The 20946-nt window shown below is 43.8% G+C and overlaps 1 protein-coding gene across 2 annotated transcripts in view; it reads left to right on the top strand.

Moving 5' to 3' along the window:
- The window catches only part of WDFY2 (WD repeat and FYVE domain containing 2), a 54950-nt gene that overhangs the window by 7374 nt on the left and 26630 nt on the right, over window positions 1-20946 (top strand). The window contains exon 1 of one of the 2 annotated variants that reach the window (XM_068674046.1): window positions 10399-10546. The exons of the other annotated variant lie outside the window; for it this stretch is intronic. The gene's annotated coding sequence lies outside the window, so the exon portion shown is untranslated. Of the gene's footprint in view, window positions 1-10398; window positions 10547-20946 lie in introns of those variants that run through there. 2 annotated transcript variants of the gene reach the window in all.

Genomic DNA, 20946 nt, shown 5'->3' with positions numbered 1-20946 from the left:
AGGGAACTCTTAAGGTTTTGAGCACTGAATCTAAGGCGATGCCAAAGCACAGTCCTGGGTAGAAGAGCATGGCTGTTCCGCTGCCAAGTTAACTTCAGATCAAACTTCTCAGTAGTCTTTTATTCTTCAAGTTGCATCGTTCCGTCTTACTGTGAGGTAAAGATCAATGATCCTAGCAGGTTTTTGAAATAACAGGGGTGGTCGATCAACCCCACAAGGCAATGCTTTTGACCTTTACCAGCCTGTAGCAGCAGTTTCCTTCATGCCGAGTCCTGCCGAGAGAAATCTGAGAAAAGGCTGTCCTAATGTGAATTGGCCTATTTTGCCACCAGGTTGGATTCTCTGGATTCAGATGATGGAGCAAATGCATTGCGCTGTCTCGAAGGGGCACAGAAGGAAGATCCATCCCTGTGTTTAAAATGTGATAGATAATGAGATTTTGCACCTCCAGCAGTGAGTACAAATTTGATGAATTTACCTTCAGCTACAAATTCCCTTAAAATAGCAAATAAAGGCTTAATTGTATTTTTAAGCAGGCAGTGCATCTGCCTTGTGGAGTACTTTAGGGTCTTAAAGTAAACAGCTTTTCTGCTTTTGAAGGTTTAGTAAGGTCTCATCATGAGTTGGTGCTAAAGCTTTTACTTAGCTTTAAAGGTAATAAGGTAGAGTAAACACACAATTACGTTGATGCTAACTAGTGTATGCCAGCAGATGAGTGATGAGAGAAAGCTCTGGTATTGCTTCAGGATACCAACAGTGGGGCATATCCTCTGTGTGCAAGGATTTCAAGATTTCAAGATACAGGTACCAGCGATCTCCTACTTCCACACTACTTAGCTTATCCATGGCTTGTAGGGTTTTTTGTTTAAAAAATCTATATATATTTGGGCAGTGATTAAGAGAAGAAATGGGTATGTTTGTTGTGATGCATGATACGATGAAGCAGGAAAACACTGAAATTCATCTGCTATGATGCTTTCCTTTGGGTTGCTGCTCAGCCTTTCTGAAGCAGCACAGCAAGGCTTATCATACGGATGTCCTCTGATTTGCTTGCTTCTCTGACAATGTACACATCGAGGTTTCTTTCTATACAGATTCTGGCTGAATATATTGTCAGACTCAATATATTATCTGTAAGGTATTTGCCTATCTGTGTTCTTTCTAGGCCTGTTTATTATTCAGAGATCTAGAAGGGATTGCCTGGTTATATCATCGAGTTGCCTCTTATCTCAGAAAACCACGTAAAGTAATCTCTTCTAATAGATGGCTCCTTATTAAGTATTTTGCCCCCTTTATGTGTGTTGGAAACCTGAGGAATTTCAGCGCTGTGAAACTGGAAATGATGGCTTACATTTTATTGGTCAGTAGTTGGCACCCATTTCATTTATGTGCTGAATTAACTTTAAATATTTCTTCTTGGTTCTTAGTGTTATTAAGCAGTGTCTTCACATTTTGTTACTCCATCCCTGCTTCTGTGTTTTACAAAGGGTCAGCTTGGTTCCCCCTTCATGTTGCTAGAGCAGATGTAGGCTACAGCAGCATCCAAAGAGTGGCTCAAAAATTGATGTTGTGAAAGCCTCTTGTTCTACAGCAGCACGTGCAGAGGATAGTTTTGCACGCACAATATAGTAAAAATCTAGTAAAAATCACCCACAGCATTTTTTGGGGGGGAGGGGTTCTCCTCATGGTGTCTTGGTTGGCATTACGAGTCATGTCGTTCACTCCCCAGCTATTTCAGCAGCTCCAGCCCCAATAACCTCCTGTCAAAGGCTGACCACACTTTCACAATTGCCAGATGACCAGTAGGAAGTCTTGGGCTTGGACATGTAGTCCCTGGGGCCACTTTTGTCCCTCTGGATCCCTTCAGGATCCCCTCAGCAGCCAGCAGCCCCCCTGAGGCCTACTTTCTGCAGGCCGGCAGCTGAGGGGGAGGTGGCAGGGCCTTCTTCAAAGAGTCTGGCATTTGGCTTTCAGTGCCGAATGACTGCTTTTAATAAGCCGTTATGACAATTGTTGTTGTTTGTTTTGTTAGTTTGGTTGGTTTTAATCAGTTTCTGCTTGTGCTAAAAGCCATGGGGAGGAGGAATAAACCAGCTCTATATTAATCGTGCTGAGGAAGAGGGATGAAAAAATAACGTATCTGTCAAGTCAAAATGGACACCTTTGGCTTTATTGTACCCTCAGCTTGGGCTAAAGTTATTTAATGACTGGAATTAAAAAGTTGATACTTCTTGCTTCAGGGAAACGATGCATTTTATTCTCTGCCACAGAGCCCTATTTTATGTTCCACCCGGTCAGTCTGTCTGAATTATAAAGCTCCAAAAGTGTGTGTTAGGTCCACCAGAGCCTTGCCCCACCTGTGCTGTGTGCTGCCTTAACAGTTAAGGCTTTTAGCACTGTCTGAAGGGCAAAAGTCTGTCTAATGGCACATCGTTTTTCTAGGTTGCATTGCATCCGAAGTCAGGAGTAATAGGGGTTTTGAAATTGTATTAGCTGCCATTACCAGCTAAGAATAGACATATGCTGGATTTCTTCAGGCAGGAGGGAGCAGGGGAAGCAGTTAGCTTCAGCATATCAGCTCTGATGCGTGGTAGACCACTGTAATTGGCACAGTATGTTATGTAGAAGGGGCTGGTTACACAACATATAGACACTAATCCATTTCCTAAGAAGAGCGCAGGCTCTTCCCTTCAGGAAATGAATCAGACTTCATAAACAAATCTCTTCTCGCTGACTTCTGCAACTGCCAGTAAATGAACGGGAATAGTTGAATCTGTTACCATGCTTCCAAAATACCAGCTAGCAAATAGCTCTGTCAGGCTTCAGCAGGGACATCGGCTCAGTCTCATACAAAAAACTTACTGAGCTACATCCTTCAGGTTCTTATTCATGTTGTCGTTACATTTATTTGTAGCCAAAAAGCAAAAACACTGAAAAAATGTAGAGAACTTGTGGTGCTTGGAGTCCCGCAGCAGCTGAAGCTGTAAAGCACGGGCAGATGAGGAGCCCTGTTGAGTGCAATGAGCCATTGCAGGCATGGTTTCTCCAGGCTGCACAGATGGGCATGTTGCTTTGGGAGGCATCAGTGGGGCTTTGACACTGATGTTTGGCACCTTATCTTCCCCTTTCTGTGCTCTTTCCTCCCTGTAGTTGCTTTCATGATGGGGGAGCACAAGACCAGCGGGAAGGTAGGAAATCCCACAGTAGGTTGTACCACTAATTCTGTTCCAAAATCTTAATTTTGGAGTAGGAGATTAAAAGGAAAGATGGGGGTTTTCTGTTCTAACCAGAAATTCTGTGAGTACTGGTTGACCTGGTACTTAAGTTTCCAGTCATTATTATTTATTTTTTTAAATGCTGTGGCTGACCCATATTAGATACCAGAGAAAGCAGTAGGGAAAGAGTAATGAATGTGCTGATTGTTTTAAGAAAATACATGCTGTAATGCTTGGAAATGCATCAAATTTATCTGAATTCTGAAAGGTCCTCTATTATTTGGGTTGTTTTGACACCTCCTTTCTTTCTTCCCAAATAGGTTCTTTGGTAGATAACAGGTGAGCTTGGTGAGGATTTCCCTAATAAGTTTTTATTGACAGAAAATCTAAGAAGTCTCCATCCCCAACTAGTTTCATCCATAGCATCCTTTAGGTAACAGCTTATATTTGTCCTTCTAAAGCTATGATGATTTGAAAACCATTTCTGAATAATCAGGGATGAACATAGCTGTCTGCTTTTTATGGGGTGTAAGCAAGTCTGAATGAATGGCCCAAGTCCTGTGAACTTTGAGATGTCCAGCAGGAAGTTTGGGTGAAGCTAACAAATGGCTTGGAGCACCTAGGTCAGTATCTCTTATCGTCTTTCCTTTGGTTTGCTCTAAAGCCGAGCTTGTGTTCACGTGCACTTTTTTATGTGAACAGATGCTTTTACGTGGTTTATAGAGTCAGATTCATTTAGAAACAAGCATAATCGTTATTCATCACTTAATTACAAAAATGTGTCCATTAATACGTAGGCAAGTGTTTTTCTGTAGTGGGTGGTAAGGAAGAAGTAGGTAAATGACTGTTTTGACCACCAAAAAAAAAAAAAATTGGATATGGGACAACAAATGACATGGTATTTTGTGCTCAAAATTGTTGCATGCAGATTAAAAAGTGCAAAATGTGGTTTCAAAAAGTGGTGTGTGTGCATGAATTTACACCCCAGATTCAACGGTATTCTTCCAGAAACAAGAGACATTGTCTCTGTCTGCTGGCAGGCTCCTGATTTGCAAGCCAGCTGTTGATACTCTGAAGCATTATCCTGGCAATGGTCTGCCCTTCTTTTGCTGTTGTTCTTGTCTGATTTTTCCCTTTATGGCTGCGAGTCATGGCTCTTTTTAATCCAGAAATTGCTGCTTATTCAGTTGCTGGCTTATACCTTTACAGTGACCTCAGGCTAATAAAAATGAAGGAGGAAAAATGGGAAAATACGGACCACCTTGGTGTATTACTGTGGTACAGTGTAACCAGAAAAGGAAGGCTGTTGTGAGTAGAGACAATAAGCCCCACGTTGTTCCAAGTTTTTAGTTCTTATAGATGAGCACAAAATTGCAAATAGCAGTACATGGAGGACAGACTTCAACAAGATCAGTATTGCTCCATCTTTCCAGTAACTACATCAACTAGCTGGGAGAAACAGGCAGCTGAACCCAGAGCCAGTAGCTATAATGGATAATTTCTAATAAGAATAAAAGTGCCAGTGTATGTTTTCAGGCAGGGGAATCTGGCTGGCTGTCCTGCCTGACTGTTGGTACCAGGCAATGTTCGTGCTGTGAGCCGATCTACTTGGTCCCAAACCACCCAACCATGGAAATGAGGTTGGGCCAGGGACCATTCGCAGTCCACAGCTTGGATGCAGCCTCTGGTTTCTGTGTCAGATGGCCTCACTGCCAGAGTCCTGTCCAAGGCCTATATCATTAATTAATCTAGATAGATTTCACACGTCCAGGGCACCCAGCTCACGTGGCTACCCCTGTTGATGAGGTATCAATTTGCCTAAGAGATATTGGTTCTGTGATTAAAAAATAAAATAAAATAGCTGGTTTAAACAAGGCATGGGCCTTAATAATGGTCAATCTGAAAGCATTTCTGCTGGTTTGAGATGTGTAACAATAAGTTTGAAAAGCCTGAATTTGAGACCAAAAGTAGCTCGAGATTCTTAAGATTAACTTTAACCAGATGTCGAGGCTGCAGCACTGAGCAGAAGTGCAGGCACTGCCAAATTCCTGCGTGGGACATCAGCCAGTGAAGGGAATCTCTCTGCGTGAGCTCTTTCCTCTCATGTGATACCCGGAGAAGTACGTTTGACTGGTCTGAGCGGAGCATTGCTTCATTGTGTCCTGGAGATCGGAGAGAAGAGATGGGAACTCATCTTTGCACGCCAGCTCGTGCCCTGCTTGCATCGTCCTCAGGTGGCATCTTCATGGCAGTGGGGCTGCTCTGAGGGCTGCCAGTATGGAGTATCCATGCCTTATTCCAAGCATTGTTTTCACCTCAATCATCTCTTGCTGTAACTCAAGGCTTCAGTAAGATCTTTGGTTTTGCTGCCAAGTGACTGTAGAGAACTGTCCTACATAGGCTGTCCTAAAACTTCAAGATGGACAGGAGATAAGAAACTTTTGTTTCCTAGTCAAAGCTGGTAATGCCACACAAGAACCACGAAGAGGAAGCGTGCAACTTCCACGGCTTGTGAGCTTCTCTACCTGAGAAAAGCACGGGAAATTTTGAGTACACAAGTTAAATGAAGTATTTGGGAATGTGTTTGCAACAGAAAGCACTGTCCAGGTAGTGACACTTGTTCTGCAGGTCTTTTTGCCTTGTCTAGTTTGCCCGCCACTGATAAAATTGTGAGGATAAATTCTCTTTTCTGTAGTCTTTCATAGCTTATTTTTTTTTTTACAGGCTGCTTGCCTACGCCCACACCACTTCATTTTGCTTTTTTCAATTTTGTGCTATTAGAAAAGAGTCTGGGAGTTGGGGAAGACCCTATCCTGAACTGAAGCGTGCTTTATCCACCTCCCATCCCAATAACCCTGATAGGTCTCCTGCTAGGAGGAACAACTAATTTGCTTTGCTTCCACATGTAAACAAACACGGAAGTATCACGCTTGGTTTCACCCCACTCCGATGTCATCTGAGAGTTTTGCTGCCGACCTCGTGAGCAGGATCAGATGAGTGCTGCTGAAGCGCTGCACGAGGCAGGGATCGCAGGGGTCCCTTACCTTCCACTGCCACGGGGGAGTGATCTGTTGGAGGAGCCTTTTGTCTTTATTCCTCTTCTAGGGAAAGTTTCTTGTTTATTTTTTAACATCATTTTAGCTGTTCCCAGGATGACTGATCTGAAACTATCCCCTGGTCTGGGTCCTCTGATACCAAGGAGGTTGTGTGAGATCATTTTAGCTCAGCCAGCTACAAGGCTTACTGCCTCTTCAAGGTCCAAGATCAGAGGATCAAGAAAATAAAAAGACTTCCTTAGAATCCTGTGTACCTTGAATACCCAGGTGATAGTGGTTTTACGGCAGTTTTTATAGCGTTTGTCTACAAAATCTGCTTCTTTTGCTGTACCACTAAATTGCACTTTCTCCCTCCAGATGCACACAGAAGTTCTCCTTGAGGACCGATTGCATCAATCTTATGGAAACAATTTTAACCAGCTAGTAAGAGAGAGGGGAGAAGGTTTGGAGTCAACTATACTTAACTGATAGCTACTCATAATTTATGCATGAGTAACATGAAAATAAATAGGACAAGATGTCTAGCCTGGCTCCCCTTTCCTCCTATGCAACCAAATTGATATGATTTCCAGAAATCACAGATCAGAGTGACACTGGTGTTGCTGTTTGGCAAGGTTATCTAGTACCTGGAAAAAAAATCAAGCAGCTTGGGCAAAGAAGGGTGGAATCAATTGCTGAAACTGAAAGTTTCAGAAACTGGCTGTCCTGCCAGGCGACTTAGTATCAGTTATTCATTTAATTTGTTTTTATTCCCCCAGATTGCTTGAGCTTCGATTCTGGAGAGTGTGGTGTCAGTGCCTGCATGCTGAGGAGATCTCAGAGCCCTCCTGGTCCTCCCCGTTACCTGTTCTTACAGCTAAGCTGTTGTGGAGTACACGAGGAGGCAGGTTGGGATCGCTGTGCTTATGCAGTCCAAACTACAGCTGTAGGATGTGTCAGGGTCTGGGGAAGACTGTGGGATTTCACATCTTTTTGGCATTTTGCAGTGGTTGGCTTGAACTGCCCCATTTTTGAGAACCTGCCTCTTTTGTCAGGGCAGCGCTACCAAATCCGTGCACTTAGTGAAACCTGCTCACGTTTGGTATTACTGTGCCTTAGGTTCTCCTGTGGAGCTGGATCCTGGTGGATCCTTTCTCTACCCACCCAGGGCTGATATAAAAGAATCTCAAATATCTATGCTTTCATTTATTTTTGTTTGTTTTTGCTTTTTAAACTAATATCCATATTTTGTAAATATTTTCTAGACAGGACCAAGTCTGATTCCACGGTGTATGCTTCCTTATTGTTAGCTAAGCTCTTTTGAACAACAACAAAAGTTTTTATTCTTGAGTCTCAATAGCAACTTGACTGAATCTGGGAGGGCACAAGAGGAGGAACTTCCTACCAGCCAGTGCTGAAACTCGAAACTTTCTGTGAGCCCTGCAGAGGAAGCCATTTGGACTGAAGCTTTTTCTCTCCCTGAAAAAATGCACAGTGAAAGTGTTTTCTTTCGAGTACAAATTTCACTGTTGGGGCAGGGGGGAACAAACCTTGGATTTGAATTTGGGTAAATAGTCTTCATTAGACTCCCTTTTTTTAAACTTTAAACTATTGCTTAATTTTCAATATGCTTATTTCACAATGATGGATAGTGAACCTTTGTTTGCCTTAAATACCATTCCCCTCCTCCCACTCCTGGAAAAAAAAAATAATCCAGTTAACCTGTTAGCCAAAAGCTAATCAGCCTGATGTGTTTCCTGTCCCAGGTAGCAGTGTCCCAACCTCCCATTTGTGAAGCACTGAGGTAAGTGCCAGCACAACACGCAGAGAAGCCTTAATGGAGGAAATACTTTCCGTGTTACATACTTGGAGATTACAGGCAGGGAAATATTCAGTTGTTGAGTGCAGCTGGAAGGGTTTTCATTACCACGTCTGTCACCACCAGACTGCTTCATAAACACGAGTTGAGTTCTCCTTCCTTCTGGTGTTGGGGTGACCTCACACACACCTCCTTGATGCCCCAGCCATCTCAATAACTGGGGTGCAGGGCGAGTCTTGGGGCTCGGAGGGTTCGTCTGCAGCCTGTTGCCTCAGTTGGCTAGGTCTGTTGTTATCAGAATACTGTGCTGGTTTACTTTCCTTGCCTAGGGGTTGCTAAATCAAATGCTCACTGCCATCCTTCCTGCAGGCTGTGTGTCATTTGTAGTTTATAACCTGCTCCCTACTGCTTGTTCTTCCCATTCATGTTCTATCAATAATACATCTCCTCTCACCTCGCTCTCTCCTTTTCCTCACCTTCCTGTTTATTCATTCTTTCCCTGGCTCTGTCTTACCCATTTGAAATTCAGAAGAGGCAGGCTGAAAAAAGACTTCCTGCATGAAGTCCTGGAGCAGTTGCACATCCTTGGTATTTAACAGCATTCAGCATTAGCAATATTCAGCAGTCATCTGATACGAAAGTGAGATGGGACAGCTTGGATCGAAAAAGCACTGGCACCAGAAATCTGGTTTGAAAACAACACCAAAAGCCTCGTGCATTGGTGATGTGAAAGGTATTTGGCACGTTCAGCTGTTGTTATCTGCCAGATGTCACCTGAAAACCTGAAGTACCGTTGCATCTTTGTGTTCCTGCATCCCTTTTCCCACCAGCAGCCCGCAGCAGTTCCCAGTTTAGCAGTGGACTTGATTAAACCTGTTTATTATTGAAATGCATTCATATTTTTTGAGACAGCAAACGCGTGATGCCTCTCAGGCAACGGGGAGTGGGCTGGGATGCCGAGCTGCATTTTCTACTGTTTTTAGATGGGAAGGGATTTTCCTTTGCAGTGAGATGAGATGAAGGGGATGGCAATATTTACCTTCGCCTTGTAGCTTCCAGGCCGTGTTTGAGTTGGTGAGGAAGGGGACAACAGCTGCTGGAGCAGGTATGGGGGCTACCACTGCAGTTATTTGGGGATGCACCAATGCTGAAACCTCGCTGCTGCCAAGGAGAGGGGTGACCTTGGTCCCTGGTTGATGGGCGCTGCTGAAAACAGGAAGGCTGGGATGCAGAGAGAGCGTCTGCGCCTTTCCCCCACGTACACACACATCTGAAATCTATGCTCTTGCCAATTGTGTGAGTGTTTTCAAATGGCCGAGCCTAGCAGGACGTGTAAATCACTGTCAGCCCTCACATAACCGGAGTGCTGGAGCCAAAGCTCTGGGGAGAGGAACAGCATGGCTGAAATACGCGTGAGCGTGAGGGGTGCCAGAGGAGCAGGCAGCGTGGGCTGGCTGGGAGAACTGATGGGAGTCCAGAAAAATGGCTCTAAGCTTTTAAGTGATTGATTTGGAAGGGAAGGAGACTAATGGACTGTCTTTGGTGCCTGTATGTCTTAAATACAAGTTAGTAGTCAAGCACTGGGGAAGTCAGGATGTAAATCCCTAACAGTCAGTGCCTTCTGATTAGCATGGAGCTGCTGCACCGTGAGCTCTTGGTTCTGTACCCTGAAGTATTTTCCTTTAAACACTTGATCAAAATAAACTTAAATTATCAAGCCAAAAAAAAATAAAAAGTGAGTGGGAAAAGCAAAGACAAACCTTGACTTTTCAGACTTACATGAGTGAAGTAAGTATTTAAAGGTGCAGTACAAGCGAGGGGAAGATGTGTTTGTGAAATCATCTGCTTGCTGCATTTTTAGCTTGCCCTTATTTATCCTGTGCAGTGCAGACGATGACAATCTGTGTATATTTCCAAAACAACCCATTTGTTCACTTCAGTGTTCAAGGTCATAACTGTTTTGGGTCTTCTCTGTAAACTTGCAGTTGCTGTTTGTTGGTGTAATTTAGAGCAAACTGTCCAGCTGATCTGTTTTAGGGGCCAGATCCTACCCCCGGGACAAACAAAAATGTTTAGCTTCCAAAGGCCTCTGAGTAAATTATTAAAACATTTCCACCACCCCATGCATTGCCTCCCTCCAGATGCTGTAGTTGGGACATGGCTGAATTAAGTAAACTGCTTAATCTGCGGAAGGCTGTTAATGATTTACATTTTTGATAACTGCTCCTGGCTTGCACGTATCCCTCCAAAGCTCTGGGTGCTGCTGATAACCAGACAGGATTCACTCCTGGAAGTTATGAAACATGGAAGAGGCTGACCGGACTGTCAGGTTGTTTCACCTGGATGGCTTCGGCGTGACTCAAATGCCAGAGCAGGAGAGTGGGAGGAGGCACTGCTTGATACAGCACAACATGTGTGGAGTTTGAAACCAGAAAGGCGTAGTTTCAGCCTGTGGGAAGCACATCTCCTGGCTTGAGGTAACTGGATGTATCCTCTCTGACTTTTTGCACAGTAGCTTAACTGTCTGCAGGGAAAGCTGTTCGTCTCCCCCGTGCCCCCCACTTAAGAAGCAATCCTGTCTGATCTGTGAAGAGCTGAGCCAGAATTACAAACCTGACTTGGTTTTTCAGGCGGCGCTGAACCTGCAATTCAGCAGAATCGCAAAGTAGCCTTCCCATATTCACTGCCTTTACCTCCTCTCAGTTCATTTGTCCCCCAGCAGATGCTGTGAGCTGATTTGGTGCTTTAACTGATAACACCCCGCTGGGTGGGCTCTAGCTGGCTCCTGCCTTGCATTACCACTTAAAATCTGGTGTCCTCTCTCAAGGGCAGTGATGGATCAGGTCTGCTTCAATCTGCTGCCATCCCCTGGTTTTGATGGCTCTCAAATAGCCCATGTCATTACTTCGGGCACTTTTCTTTGCATTTCTGTGCTAACTGGTAGTCTTTTGCTGGAAGGCAGCATCTGTGAGTAAAGCGGTGTCGAAGAAGCTGTGACACGCAACACCTCTGCATGTAATTCTGGCCACCGTGAAAATATTTCTTAACCCAACGATCTGTGGTGTGTATTTGTCTTGTTTTACACCACGTTGCCCTTTTGCTAAAAAGAAATCCTACAAGTCATCCTCCAGTTGCTAGCAGAATAGCTCAGGACCGCCTTTTGTTCATAGCAGTAACAGGCAAGGCACCACGCTGACCATGCTGTGGATACTGTGTGCTGCCTCTAATGGTGTTGCACAGCTGATGATGTGCTGTGCTGGTGTTACAGGCCAGCTCTGTGTTGGTATGAAGTAGTTTGCATTTGCTGTAAGCTGTGTATCTGTTAGCTCTCGGTGTTTCTTCGTGAGTCCAAGAATCCTTATCTGTCTGAATTTGGACACGTTGGGATGGGAGCTTACTGAACATAAGCTTTCTGGTGAGGAACCCTCTCTTTATTCCGGATGGGAAAAGTGGATCGGGTTTCCCATGAAAATATATAGTTGCCCAGGAGCTAAAACAGAAATGAAGCTTAAAGTCCTTGCTTTGAAGTGCTCTGCCTCAAATACCTGATTCCTTTGAATATATAAATATTAACACCTTTATTGTTATCCCTGTGCCCAGTAGCATGACCTTATAAGAACTTTTGGACTTCAAGATGTTGCCTTTTGTATTAGCTTGGAATAAGACTTAAACATGAAGGGCTGCAAAACACAGAAGCAGATCTTCAGAGCTGATTTTATCTTGAGATGTCAAATCTGTTTCTTCTAAGATAAGGCCAGTACTTCCCCAGTGAGTGGCAGCAATCAAGACCTGGAGAATACAAGCAGAGGCAGCGTCTGGGCAGGAGCTGCAGAGGATTCTTCTTGTAACCCTCTAGAGAAAAATTAGTCAGGAGAACACAATGCAGACTACAAGGTATAGTAAGTAGTAAAAAAAATAACGAGGTGCAGAGAGGCTTTAATAATGTTTGATGGTTTTGCCATGAACAGGAAGCTGTCTCAGTACAAAGCAGCAGTTACCTGTAAGGTAGCAATTGGATAAATGAACAGGAGCTGCTGCCGGCATTGCTGGTTTGGTGGATGGCTAACAGCCGCCTAAGCAGTGGCCTCCTGTCAATACAGAGTTCCTCCAGATCCCTTTACAAAGCTGCACTGCAATGCATTGCACCATTTAACATGTTTAAACGATGCATGTTTCCCGACCTGATGGTGGAGCTGGTCTTGTGTCCCCCCTATGCTTATGCAACAGACTTTGCTTTCTGGGCTCATCTTTACAAGGAGACAACATGATGTGTACCATCAAGGTTTCCCCCGGTATGTGACTGCCTCTGCCTGTTGCCCTCATTCCTTATTTTCTTTCCACCTTTCTTGCAAGGAACACGTGGTTCTGGGATTGCCCCTTGGGGCTGTAGCTGGTGAATCCGCTGTTTCCTGCCAGCCTAATGCAGTCTGGGCCAGTCAGCTGCCCCAAATTAGCAGATAAGCTGATTTGGGTACTGGGGAGATGGGAAGAACTGTGGGAGAACATAGCGAGTGGATGACAGTGTATTGCAGAGAGAATCTAATGTTGATAAATATATCTTTCTTTTTCTTCCATCCATATGTTGGAAGTTTCTAAATTATGCTGGTCTGAATGACAAAACATGCGCAGCTGCTGTCAAATAAGCAAACACTGCTGGGGTACATAAGGGAGGGGGGAGATGGATAAAGAGAAGAAAGATAAAGCTCTTACAATTCAGCAGGTTTGTCTGGATTGCAGTGTCTGGCACAGAAGATGCCAGTTCCGTCTGGATATTGCCTTGCTAGAGGGAGTGGAAGACAGGTGAGGAGAACAGGCCACACGAGCAGCATTCCCAAGAGACCGGAAAGATCGATTACATTAAAGAGGAAGCACGTAAGAAATTGTAGGACTATATGTACCAACTAACATACAGAGATAGTGGGGACAACAAACTTCCAATCCTGTAACACAAGTGCAGGAGGATGTTCCGTGAACTTAGCAGTTAACCAACTTCAAAGGTGACAAAACAAAATTAGCTCACTATGAAACTGAATACCGCAGGGTGGGAAAGCTGCAGTGTGGCTGTATGAAAGAGGTGTCTGGATGTGAAGAGGCTTTGCATGTTTGAAATGGATTTATTTTTTTTTAATAGTAACATCTAAAGTTTAAAGTGGGGTGTTCGGTCTCGCAGTACAGGTTTAAAAAGAGATCCTATTGACTGGTGGTGTTTTCCATTGCAGCACACAGCCCTCTTGGGAATGCTGAGGTGACAAGCTGTGACTGCCTGCTAACCCCTCAATGTCAGATCGCCTCTAAATTACACACACACGGAGGTCTGGGCTTTGCTCGCACCTCACAAGGCACTTTTCAGTCTGCATGCAAAGAAGAAATCTGAGAACACCTGGCATGGCACTTCGGGGCTGCAGTTTTGCAGCTGAAGAGCAAGCCCTTTAGGACTGGGTTGGGTTTGTATTGCTTTGCCTGGCTTTCTCTGTTCCTTTCTGCTGGCACTGAAGCTGCTGGGCTTGCTGCTTTCGTTCCCAGATGATCACTTGAGTCCTCAGCCAAAGCTGTGCTGCTGATCGGAGCTTCTGGCCTCCTCTGGCAGACCAAAGCAGGTAGGGGCTGGGTTTGTGCAAGGGCAGTGAGAACATCTCTGAGTCAGGCTGCCCTGAGAACCAAGCAGAAAGGAGCAGAAAAGCTGAGGGAACATTTTATCACCTGTGAATCACGGTTCAATGGTAAACCGGACAAACTGGAAATTGGGGGGCTGTGCAGAAAGTCCTTGATGCCCCAAGGGCAGCATTTCCAGAGGCGTCTTGGTGTGGTGCAGAGCAGGAAAATGCATTCCAAGTTGATGTGTTTGCTGTCTCTGGAAAAACAGTGCCATGATTGTTCATCCCTATGTGGAAAACAGAGCCCAGCTGTGCTTACAGAGGGGGTTTCAGTAAGCCCTCAGCATCTACAGCCACACAGGACAATCAGCTGGTTACATTTGTTGACTAAGGAACTTATCCCTATAGTACAGGTCTAGGGGTTTTCTTTTTTGCACAGAGAAAAAAAAATAAATAAAAATGGTTAATTAAAGTGAAAGTTCATATAGTGATAGAAATACATGTGTAAATTCGGAGATAACAACTGTAACGGGAGCTATGTGGGTGTTAGGACCAAAAGCTCCTTGCTTGGAAAGGAGTTTGTTTGTGCCAGGGTATGATTGATGCTGTTCTTGAAATCTAAGAAACTCGTGGAAACAGCTTTTCCCCTACAACTTTGTTGTACTCTCCTCTTTCAGAGGCCAGACCCCTATTTCTGGTACATTTACACTGGTATTCTCAAATATCTGCGATAAATGGTCATACTCTATTTAATACATAAAGTATCCCTCAAGAAGTGGTGAAGTAGTTCACGACTTAATTTGCTCTTTTGCAACAGATGATGCAGATGACTTACACCCAGGAATTAAAATGCTGCGGGAGCATCATCCTGTGGAAGTGGAACTGTGGGTTCCTTCCCCCGCAGTAAATCCATAATTCACCATGTGCTGTGCTGTATAGTTAACCAAGGGAAGCATTTATATGAAAAATAAATCGAGGCCTAAGGGTATGGCTGTTTGAGCCAGGATCTCTCGTCTTCCTCCATATCCCTTTATTACCTGCAAGCTTTTGTTCTTCGGTGCTCATCTCCCCTCTCAGGTGCTGTGCTGTTTCCTCACTGATGTCGTGGTATCATTTCAGAGCAGAATGAGAATGAAGAGTAAAACCGAGGCAATTCTTTCTGCCCCATCTGTCAGTCATTTTTGTTACAAATTTCAACTAGGGACTTCATTTAGTCCTTGGATCAAACATCAATCTTCACCCTGTAGCCCATACACAAACACTATTTCTTAGAAATGTAATGCTGATGGGTATATTGAAATGGGTGTATCCAACTTTAACTAAAAAGATTTAAAAGCATCTTATTTTAAATCTGTTGTGTAAAGACTTTGTTTTTTTCAGGGTGAAGTATGCATAGACGAATTTTAAAATTGATCAGTAACTTAGCTGTCAGTCCATAGAAGCTCTGGAGGAAAAAAAATGCCAAAGAGGTGTTCCTGCAGGGCAGTGTAGAAGCAGGCTGATCACCTGGTAGATTCTTATTCTTCACCTCTTGCTTCATGGGGAACATAGAGGAGAGTTGGAAGGTTGCTTTCGTGCAAATCACTGATCCTCCAGGTATTTTTAGCGTGGTTCCACTGAGTCACTTATTGCATAGCAGGCCTCTGTTCTAATCTAATGAGGATCTTTCTAATAACTTCCATTACTTAGACGTTTGAATGTGGGAAGGAGGTGAAAGTAATTGGGTTGAAATAATTAAATTAGCCAATGTGATTACCTTCAAAAGGTTCTGTGTTTATGCTTCCCAAATGCAAACAGGAATCGATCAGAGCAAGAAGCACCAAAACTGCATCTGATCTGGAAGAAAATCGTTCAGTGGGATGCAGAGGGGGGAAATCTGTGGGTGAGTGAGTGATGAAATTTATTTTGTTTCCCCCAAAGACCTGAAAGGAAGATTGATGCACAGGTCTTGATGAGGGAGTTAATTCTGAAACTTTGCTGGAAAAGAATTCAAGTGTGATATAACACTTTGTGCTGAATGGTTTCCCAAGCTGTAGGCTGATGCTTACTGAGAACTTCAACCCTGCATTTACCTGCATTTGCAGATAAAATTAGTTTCCCCACAGCATTTATGCAGGAATGTGGTGTAGTCACTGCACTGCTTCGTGTGATATGTGATTTACAGAGCTGCTGTGGAGCTGCTGAAGACCTGAGGCAGCTCGGCATCCTGAACTTTGCGCTGGTAACCTCAAGGTAACATATTATTTCTCTGTGGTTGTGACTTTGAGTCCATTTTGGTCAGTCTGTACTTGCCCATATTCCCTGCGGTGGAAACCGGTCAGAATCTGATTTTGGTCCAGTGCCTGAACAGCAGAGCGCACACAGCTTCCAGGCATACATGCTCCAGTAACTGGAAAAATCACTGAACTGTGCTGCTCGTTGTCCAGAAAGCTGAGAAATGGCTGGAAACTGCTTCACAGCTGAGTAGAAAAACTGTCATGTTGCTATCATTTTTTTTCCTGGATAATAAAAAGCCACTTCTCCTGAGATTGACTAGAAAATGAAGGAGACGCTTTCCACAAAATAACAAACAAACAAAAAAAACCTTCTTTGTAAACCAAGCTGTGTTAAATAAGGAGGTGTCTCTTTCTCTTAGGTCAAAGTACCACTGATAGTCATAAGTTTTTCCTTGATATGTAATTCCATGGTTGCGTATGACCTGCCAAAACTCTGAAATTTTCCCTATTATGCAATATGCATTTGCATTTGGTTTACAGCAGCATGAATTAAATGGGGAAATATCTTGAAAAGCAAGCTTCGAGTTAAAATGTTGTGTCATCTGACTGCGAGTTGCAGCTGTTCTTGAAAATGGCTCGAATCCCTTCAAACAGAACATTGTGTGAAAAAATCCCACCTTTTGATACATCTGCTTGCTTGCTTGGCACGCTGTCGTGTGCAATGTGTTTTTTTCTGAAGATAGGTGGTAGATGTACAGTCCTTAAAGTCTGCAGTTTTCTTCCAAGTGCACTTCAGCACAGAGCTTCATTCCAGGGCTCTTCTGCTGCTTCCCTCCTGAGGAGAGAGGAACTAGCAAAGTGCTTTGCAAGGTCACTAACCTCTGATCTTACTTTGCACAACTCTTGAGTAGTTCATTCCCCGTCTTCTCAGCAGATGTTGGCTCAAAATGAGGTTATTCATGATTAAAAGTTTCATAAAACATATGTCTGTTAGTTTTTGTGGGATCCAGGCTCTTGCTGTGGTATGGCAAGAAACTACACTAGTTACTCAGAATGCATGAAGCAGGAGACATTCACAGGAGGCAAAGCAAGGAAAGTAAAGATCTAATAATGCTATTTAAATTTCACCTAAAAATCACAGAACTGTAAGTGTTGGAAGGGATCTCAAGAGATCATCGGGCCCAACCCCCCCTGCCAAGGCAGGTTCCCTAGAGCAGGCTGCCCAGGTAGGCGTCCAGACGGGCCTTGAATATCTCCAGAGAAGGAGACCCCACAACCTCCCTGGGCAGCCTGTCCCAGTGATCCGTCACCCTCACCATGAAGAAGTTCTTCCACATGTTGGTGCGGAACTTCCTGGGCTCCATTTTTGTGGCCATTGCCCCTTGTCCTGTCCCACAGACCACTGAAAAGAGGCTGGCCAAATCCCTCTGTCTCCCACACTAAAGATATTTGTAGGCATTGATAAGATCCCCTCTTGGTCTTCTCTTTTCAAGGCTGAACAGCCCCAGGTCTCTCAGCCTTTCCTCACAGGGAAGATGCTCCAGGCCCCCTATCATCCTTGTGGCCCTAAAAGTTTCTCTGATAGCCTGGGCATGGATGAAAATTGGAGCAGTGGGGTTTTACATCAGTGGGTGGGATTCGCTGTGTGCTCGAACACTGAAGGAGTCATCAGATTGCTTTCCCTGGCAGAGCTGGTGCCTGTGCTACCTTCTAACAGATCCAGCTCTTTTTGTGGGTTTTGGTGTGCTCGCCATGCTCTTCACCTCTAGGACTGTGCACAGCTGGCTTTGGCTCCCCAGCAGTGGTTGTGTGTCTGTGGTGCAGAGAACAGCTTTGTGCACGGGGATTGATGGACTGGTGGCAATGGTGGTGGGATTTCGGATACACCAGGAGGATGTTCAAGGGGTTGGCTGCTGGGAGGTGGCCCAGGTCGTACCCCTCCTACAGCTTTGTTCAACAAAACCAGTGAAAATGAGGTGAAGCCTGAAATGTGCCCCAGTGTTTATGGTTCCTGCAGAAGCATCCAGCAGAGTTGTGTGGTGGTCTCTGTGGGGACCGCTATGGGTGAGCCTGCAAGGGACAGTCATGGGCTTCCCTGGGATGGTGGTGGAAGTGTTGCGGGGGGGTTTGTAGGGCTTGTTTTGCTTCCAGAAAGACAGAGGATTGAGGATCTATAAGATAAACTTCTCCTGGTGCCTGAGGTTTTGGCTCTCAGCTAGTAAAATTCTTTCTGTTTTCCCTGAAGCACAGGCTGCTTTGGAAATCGGGTCTGGTTTTGGCTTTTGGTTTCACATATTTACTTGCAAAAACTATCAGAAACGAAACTGTCACTGGTCCTGGTGGCTGGCACTGGTCCATGAGCTGCCACTAGACATGAAAGGTCTCCTTATTGTTGCCGAAAACCCCAGTAGTGGCTCGTATCGTCAACTGACAGGAGCCAGAAGCTCTTCACATCTCACGCCCACAAAAGCCCCTGGAGAAGTTGGGAGGGCCGGGGGAGAGGATTATAATGCTGTGGGATCTTTAGTGCAGTGGTTAAATATTTTTCTTTATCTTGCTTCTAATGACAACGTCTGTCTGTTAAAGGCAGTAAAACTGTCAGTGCTGGGCTTGGATTTTTACATACTACTGTTGTCATGTTTATTTAATGACAGCAGATAAAGCTTTTGCTGTTTCCAGTCCATTTTTTTTTCCAGGGTTGTGGCTTTTGAATACTCCTAAATTATCTATTATTGGATATCTAGGAACAGGTAGTATTTTTTATTTTTTTGTTTCAACGCTAAAGAAAACTTAAAAGACTGATGGTGGGAATCAGTTAAATATCCAGTTAAATATGCCATTTAAATATCTAGCTACAACTTTTAAAGAATTCTCCAGACTGGATCCTTTCCCTGTTTGCAAACTGGTCTGTAAGTGGGTTAAACCAGCTCTGGGGTTAGGACAGCTGGCAGAAGGGGATGCCTTTATTTTTAACCATGTAATGTCATTAACACCGATGACCTCCCTCCCTTTCCAAAGAGCAGCAAGAGGGCAGGCTTTGATCTCTGAATGAGCCCGATGCTTTAGAAGGTGACAGGTTGAAATTTCTCTGCTAGGCACTCACGAGTATAGCTCAGTTCATACCTTCTGCTGGGTCTGATGCTTACCCCTCCTTTCTCAGCCCTTTAGTAAGACAGGGGGTTTGAAAATACATATATATCCGATCTAATCTATAAACAATGCTGAAGGGTATGTTAAAATGCTATTCAAAACACCTTCCTGAGGCCCAGGAATACCTACAAATACTACAGTAAATTGTATGTGGTGAGGGCTGCCCCTGCTCTTTTGCACAGCTGGCAGCCAGCGTGTCCCTGGGGCAGGAAGGCAGTGGTGCATCACAGCATGCATCTCCGTGAACACAGACCTTTAAAAAAGGCAGGAGCAAGGAAGGAAAACGTTCACGAAGAGAGGTGGGATCTGTTAAATAAAACCAATACCCTACATTTCTGTACCCACAGCATGTATCTATGTGGCTGGAGCCAGTGTTTCTGCAGGTATTCTGGAGAACTGGAGAGGACAGGATACCTTGTTCCTCTAGGTAATGGTAGAACTGGGTACATACAAGAAATTGAATCAGTTTCTGTAGGTGATGAAGCTCAGAGCTCCTACGCAGAGGTGTGCATGTTGCTGTAGATGTAAGCACCTCCTCAGCAGCACCGTGGCTAGCACCAAGCAGGTGAAGCCCACCTCCTGCACAGCCTAGCCCTGCATTTGAGACCTGCTGGTACCACCACAGTAACCTGGACTCGAGACACCTGCTCTCAAGTATAACAGACTAAAAATAATTTTTAAAATATGCATTTTTCACATGCCATTAATATACGAAGACTAAACCTGTATTTTGCCTGGTAGGATTACTTCTACACAGCCTGTCTCATTTAAAAATAAATCATCTTTTTTATAAAAGCAGCGGAAGAGTATCCATTGATTTGACAGGTTCAAAAAATCTTTCCAAGCCAATTCACTGGCAACAAAATGAAGGGGCAATTCATTTCCATGGTGATGCCAATTGAATCACTCCAGAGCAGTTGAAGGATGGATCCTGACCTGGGTGGGTGCTGGGTTGCAGTCCAATAACCATGCAGCTAGCAAGTACTCTTCCTTCTATATGTCCATAAAAAAGGATGTTTTTGTTCACACATTTTTTCTTTGCATTCTTCAGAAGCTTCAAAAGATCAGGCTTTCACATCTAGTGGGTAGTATTGTATCAAGAGGTACACAAAAATGTGCAGAACTTGAGCTGAAAAAGATGCTCCCTTCTTAGGGCTTCTTCTAGGTTCAGCTGTTGGTGCCGTTTGTTCTTCAGCCTTAGTCTACTTTTAGAAAAATGTCCATTACCCAAAAAAGATTAATGAACCGAGGTCAGTTTTCCTTCTTTCAATACAAGTCTTTACCTAATCCAGTCATCTAAGAGAAGAAAGTCATGCTTCATCATTTTCTGATGTGAGGATTTTTGTATTTTTCTATCTGCTTATACGTAGACATTAGAAGTCTGTTATAATGCTTAACATAACTTTTAAATAGTTGTTTTAAAGCTATGCATAGTAATCATCCTTAATTTAAAAAATAAATTGTTTACAAGACCTTTTGTTTTTCTTTATTTAAAACAATTTGCTGGGAAGATGAGCATTTCTGTAATGAATTACATGAGCTGACTTGCTGATTACGTTCCCTTTCAGACACCTTAGAGGAAGATAACATCTTTTCATACTCTTTGTTCTTATAATATTTTTGCTCATTTTATATGAGCAGTCACTGAATAGAGATACATTTGACTATGTAATGAAATGAATTTACTATGTGCCTGCAGAAGAGGCATACGCTAGTAAAAGTAGTTTCTCTCTTAACAAGGAACCACCACCAGTTATTGCATTTTTTTAATGTAGGCAGAGAATATTTTTGTTTCAGTATAACTGGGTTAACAGTCTTAATTGTGTCATGATTGTCAAATTAAACAGTAAGTCTGCAGTGGGTACAGTTTCAAAAACAAGAACACAACCACCAAAACCTCCAAATTATTGCTATTTT

This window comes from Anas acuta, chromosome 1 (genome assembly GCF_963932015.1).
Source record: "Anas acuta chromosome 1, bAnaAcu1.1, whole genome shotgun sequence".
Classification (NCBI taxonomy): Eukaryota; Metazoa; Chordata; class Aves; order Anseriformes; family Anatidae; genus Anas; species Anas acuta.
The sequence above is the reverse complement of the archived record's forward strand: the minus strand, read 5'-3'. Positions and strand labels throughout refer to the sequence as shown.